This window comes from Carex rostrata, chromosome 12, assembly GCF_964058835.1.
Source record: "Carex rostrata chromosome 12, lpCarRost1.2, whole genome shotgun sequence".
Classification (NCBI taxonomy): domain Eukaryota; kingdom Viridiplantae; phylum Streptophyta; class Magnoliopsida; order Poales; family Cyperaceae; genus Carex; species Carex rostrata.
Genome location: NC_135929.1, coordinates 8,210,857 through 8,217,312, shown reverse-complemented (window position 1 = coordinate 8,217,312; position 6,456 = coordinate 8,210,857). Strand labels below are relative to the sequence as shown.

General features: G+C 29.6%; 1 long non-coding RNA gene across 1 annotated transcript; it reads left to right on the top strand.

Moving 5' to 3' along the window:
- The first annotated feature begins 1,089 nt into the window (after positions 1-1,089).
- LOC144563440 (uncharacterized) lies at positions 1,090-2,965 on the top strand. The gene is made up of 2 exons (XR_013514355.1): positions 1,090-1,325; positions 2,630-2,965. It is a non-coding gene; the product is annotated as an uncharacterized LOC144563440 (long non-coding RNA).
- The last annotated feature ends 3,491 nt before the right edge of the window (positions 2,966-6,456 follow it).

The following is a 6,456-nucleotide window of genomic DNA, read 5'->3' as shown; positions in this document are numbered from 1 at the left end:
GGCAGACTATTTGATTGGAATTGCTAGATAGGGGTGTCAATGGTACCTTTTTAGCCGTTTACCCGATCCGTATCGTATTCGATAAGGCGGATATGGGTAAGATTTTTATTTCGTTAGCTTATTGGGTATGGATATGGAGATAAGAATTTTTTTTTGTTAATCAAATGGATAAGGGTATGGGTAATGACTATTTCGTACCCGTTATCCTATAAGGTAATTATAAAATTTAAATATATTTTCAATTTAGTTTCCTACCCACATAAATATATATTCGTGGTTTTCAATTTTCTTCTTTTATAAAATACAATTTAGTTAAAATTAATTGTACATTTACTTTTATTTTTTTATAAGAAATACAATTACATATGTGTGAAATAAATGAGTTTTTGATGTTTAACTTATAAAATATAATAAAACTAATTATTATAATAGTATTATCCGTTATTCATCCGTTACCGTTTCGTTACCCGATAATAACGGTTAAGGGTAGGGTAGGGTAAAGTCAATTTTTAATGGGTATGAGTAGGATATGAGTAAAACCAATTTTAATGGGTATGAGAATGAAAATGTCTCCACCCGACCCATACCGTACCCATTGACACCCCTAAGCTAGATATTCAATCCGAAATTTCATCTTTTAACCATAACCGTTGGCGGATCAAAATATCTATTTCAATATAAGAATAGAGATAATTACGGAAGAACAAAATAAATCGTGCATAATTATATTTCGATTTTTTTTTCTCGACAATATAATAATGACAAGTCACATAACGTGAACCCAAAAACACATTTTTTAGGAAAATATAAGAATTATTTTGACAAACTCGCTCTGGTTTTTAGGTTTCTATCATGATCCATAAATTTAATCACATAATTAGTTTGCATTATATCTCATTTATTATTTCATGTAATTTAAAATTTGTACAAGAAACCATAATTTGGTACAATATAATGGTGAGAAAAACAAAGCAGTGTCCTTGAGAAGTTTGACAGAAGAAGAAAAATAATTAGTAAACAATGCGGGGCTTAAATGCAAAAATGCATATTCTCAATTCTCAAATAAAAGTTGTTAAATCTCTCTCCTCTACGCGACTACTACTGATCACCAAATCACTCATCCACAGACTGCGTCAAAGCATTTTCTCTTTCTCCCAACATCTCTACAGATTTAAGAAAAAAAAGGAAAATTGGAGAAGGCAAGAGAGGAATAAGATGTTTGAGTTATTCGTATTTGGATGCACTAGCACAGTTCTGTTTCTACACGGATTGAATTTTCTGTTCCATATGGTATTCTCTAGGAAGATCGTTTCTCCATCTCTCAGGTGCAGTGCTTCTCACTTTCTCATTCTACCATTTTTCGCAAATGTCCTTGTAAATCTTGGGTTTTGTACAACTGTACACTGACATGCTCTTTATGTTCCCATAGGTATCAGGAAATTTAGAAACCTTTTGGGTAATTATGGATAATAGTTTTTGATAATATACAGGGGACAGTATCATATTAGCCTTTTATTCACTTGGTATCATAGTGACAAACAGGGGCCGAGCCAAACTTTCAAGATATGAGGGTCAAATATGATGGGGGTTAATCTAGCTTATAAAAATTTCTTACAAAGTATGGGGATCATTTTACAGTATTCATAACATTTTATTCTGAATTATCTATAAAATCATGTATATGCACACAAATTTTGAAAATTAATGGGGGTCAATTGACCCCCATACTTCCTTACTAAATCCACCACTAGTGACAAATGAATTATTTGGGTTCGGTTTGGCAATGTCAAAAATTCGTAATTTGAGAATAATTTGGGTATAATTCAAGAATGATTCGGAATTATCCGGACAAAATATCTCAGTCCTACAAAGAAGAAAAAAAAAACAAAAACAAAAAAAATGTTCTGAAAAAAATTCGGGAAAAATTCGCAAATAATTTGTGAAATTCGGGAAAAGTTCATAAAATTCGCAAATTATTCGGGAATAATTCGGTCAAAGTTCGGTCAACCGAATAATTTAACATTTGGTTCGTCATCACAAAAAAAACGAATAATTCGCGAATCTTGTGACTATGCTTGGTAGCTTATTTCATTCTGACCCACTCTTTAAAAAATTATCAATTAATGAAATATTTTAAGATTAAAATTGAACTTTGAACTACAAATTTTTTTAATTATGTTTTAGTGCTTAATTGCATATCAGTCCTAGCTTTTGGTAATGAAACTGTTCTGGTACATAGTGGTGGTTGTGCTGACAACCAAAACTGTAATGTTCACTCGGTAATTGGTATACCATTTCCTTGGTTATTGCTGAAATTCAACATACTTGTCACTTGTCAGTATCTCAGAAATTTTAGGCTCTAAATTCCAAGAATTGCAATTTGGTTGGTGGAGCTGGTAAGTTGTCAGTGAAAGTTACTGGTACAGTATGGTATCGTAGGGACTTGAACAGTACCAAAATCTGGTGATCAGTCACACTTGGTAAATCATACCAAGTCACTATTTTTTTAGAACTTATCCAAGGAAAATATCTAATAAAATATGAAAATCTCTTTTAGAATTTTTTCTTCTTCTTGAAGTTCTTTTCCCTGTAGCTAACAGGAAGTATTTTTTTTTTTTTCTCTTGACAGTTTTCTCGGATGTGTTGCCTGGTAGGAGAAGATTGTATTGCTTTTGTTGACATGTGAAATTTTTTTTTTTAATCTGTGTTACAGGAAAACATTTTTCTAAAACTCAGTTGAGAAATTCATGTATATATTCCATTCAAAGAAACAAAAATGAAATGTGTAGATTAATGATAGCATAAGTAATTACTGTTCTTAATTAGAAGAACTGATTCTACATTACATGATGTAAATTTTTGCAATATATGATAACTTGTCAAGAATTTTGCTTTCTGTAAAAATCACTTTACATCAGGATCTGCTTCTAGGTAATCTGTTATCTTTGAAAGATAACTGTTTTTCGGGAAGACATACAAATCTTGAGGCGGGGGAGCCTTAAGCCCTTCTCTCTTTTTTTTTTTTAAGGGCAGTTGGCCAGTAGCCGGCTGTCGATATATTGATTAAAAAGTTATTTACATCTCCCAAAGGGTGTTTTTGCTCTATTTTACACAAAATTCAACTGGTAAATAAAACACTAATTAGCACCGCGAAGGAACAGACCTGATCGTCAGTGCCCATTCTACCCTTTACCTTCCTACTAACAATGGAATGCCCAGAGAAAAGTTTCTTAAATTGCTTCATTTATTAGCCTTAAGCCCTTCTCAAGTGAACACAATCCCATGAATTTGTTGGTTTTTTTTTATTATCAATATATTGTTAGTGGTTCACCACCAACCATCAAAAAATAATTTGTGGTGTTTTTGAACCAATGATTATTTTTTTTTCATGATTTGTTTGGTGGTTTCTTTTTTTTCCTAACCCATCTTGAGTTAATATTTCCAAGTTCATTCCAATGGAATGCTTAAAACGGTGGGAAAATAAATACTAGCTTGGACCAATTATTTTTTTTCCTAAGAGCTGGTTTTGAAGTAGTTTTAACTTGTGTGCTAAATTTATGTTTTAATTCTAATTAATCCATTGTTTTAACTTGTATTTCTCCATTTGTTTATCATTCTTTAGTAATAAAGTATCTCTATTTTAATTGTAAATTTAATTCCACCATCATTTGCAACTTTATTTATTATAATTTTATTTCCTTATATTCTATAAATTTTAGTAAACGTTACTTATTAGACTCTACATTATTAAGAATCAATCTGAAAAATATTGATAACTATTAACCAGAAAATTAGTATTGATAACAAGTCTTTTAAAATAAAATTACTATTTCTCTTGAATATCTTGCTGAAATCAGAAAATTCGTCGAATCGGACCGTCAACTCGGTTGATATCAACTTCAAAATAGAAAGATCAAATACATGCACTAGTAATTAATTAATTACATGAGTTAAAAATTATTAGTTCATGCAACTAATGATCTCATGCAATTAACTAGTAAATTCATCCATACAATTAATAAGTCAAGGCCCGCCAGTTTATTTCAATTTTCAGACAAAATTCTAATCTCCGATAGGTTCAAAAACAAACTATTTTCTGAGCATCTGTCTTGTTAAATGTATGTCTGATATTAGAAGCTTATTATTCTCAAATATCTTTTTTTTTAAGTTTTGACAAATTGTTATCGCCGATGACAAGACATGCTCAAATCACAAAAATATTAAAAATAGCACGAATAACATAAGCGTGATACTGAATCTATAGATATTTATCTAAAGTAAATTTTGATTTATTTAATTGCACTGAATGAGAAAGATTAAACTTCAAAAGATCAAAATTCAATTAATACATATAACAATGCATTTAATAATTATAGAAATAAGTATCAAGATATATTTATAAATATATATATACATTACTTAAACTGAAATAAGAGAGATTAAACTAAATCAAATATAAAATACTAAAGTAATTCAAGTAAATTGATATGCGACCGGATTTGACATGGTCACATACTAAAATTTAGCTTTTAATTGAAGTGGTGGGTGGGTCAGTGGTAGTACCGACTTAATAGTTATATATTTATCATCGAAGAGCATATAAAAATCTTGCAATAAATCATTATGCTCGTGAAAGAGATTCGTCACTTTGTACTTCACCTCATGCATATTGATTCTAAAAATTAAAAAGTATTATATGAAAGTCAATTCATTGCATAAAATAGTAAATATAAAAATATAAAAAGTGAGAAATTAAGGAACTAAAAACGTACTTAGAGAACTCAAAATCTATTAATATGTCACGGAATTTTGTACATAAGTCTGGTGTTTGACCACATGCCTTTGATTTGATCTTTTCCACAAACTCCACTGCATCTCTTCTTGGATCCCTACATAGAGTTAGAAATTCGGATAGTTAAAAAGTTAATCAAGATAAATAAATACAAACAATACTATTCGGATTGAGTGAAACATTGTCTTTAAATATATTTCATTTCTACCGTGCAAAATTTGAACCACAACTAAGATAATTTGAAGTTGTCGTTTCTTACTTTCTTATGCACGATTATGAATATACCTAACTATAATTCTACAATATCTAACAGTTTGAATTTAAATAAATTGAAGCAAACTAAAAAATATATAATGCGGGAGAATGAAGGAATTTTTTTTTTTGTTGTTGTTGGATTCCTATAATGAGAGAATTATAAGGTAGCTTTATTTGTTTTTTCTTCGGATGCACAATAAAAGATAAACAATTTTTGTTGTTGTTGGATTCCTATATTGATTAGGAATGTTCAAACGGTTGGTTTGAATAAAATCGAACTAAAATTGTCAAACTGAAAGTTTATTCGGCTTTCAAAAATCTAACCGAATCAACTGAATTAATTAAACTTGTCAATCATAATAAAACCAAACAAAAAAAAACAAAGTAAATTTTATTTTATTTGATTGAACTAAAATAAGATTGAAAAGATCACAACTCAATACATATACAAATACATTTAATAATTAAAAAAATAAATATAATGATATATCAGTCGAACTAGATATTAAACCGAATCAAATATAGTGATGGATGTAACTGACCTAATAGTAGTATGTTCATCCTTAACGAACATATAAAATCCTTGCAATAAATCATCATGGCCATGAAAAAGATTAGCCAGTTTGTATTTGACATCATGCATATTGATTCTACAAATTACAAAGCATTACGTTAAAGAGTCCGTTGAACAAATTAAATAGTAAATTATAAAATATAAAATTAAAGCGAGAAACTAATTAGAAACATAAACGTACTTAGAGGTCGCGAAATCCATGAAAATATCACAGAATTTTGTATATAAATCCGGTGTTTGGCTATAAAATGCCTTTGATCTGACCTTTGCCACGTACTCCGTCACATCTTCAAAAGTATGAATGCCTCTCCTCCAATTTTTATTGATAAACCTTTTATTTGAGAAATATAATTACAAATTTCTACCCAAAGAACATGAGATAATTGAACACCAATAAAAAAGTTAGTACAAACAGGAAATAATTAATGGGAAAAATTTACCGATCATATTGATTGGGGGCCATGACAAGTCCGCACAATTTCAAAAGCAAATTCCAAAGTAAGGTTGAATGCGGCGAAATTGAGAGAGAGAGAGAGAGAGAGAGAAAAACAGCTTTTCAAGCGATAGAAAACAATAGGGAGAGAGATCAAGAAGAGAAAATAAATTGCCAAAGGGAGATATTAAGCTACTTTATATAACCGCATACGTTCTGATTACTAAATTTGAATCATTAAATCTGAATTCTGTAGAGAGGCGTACATATAATTGCAATATATATCCATCCTCTATAATTAAAGATTAAATAAATTTAATATGTTGATTGTTTTTTTTATTTGTTTTGATTCTTTTGTGTCTAAAATTAGTTTTTCTCTAATTTGAAAAATGTTATATACTA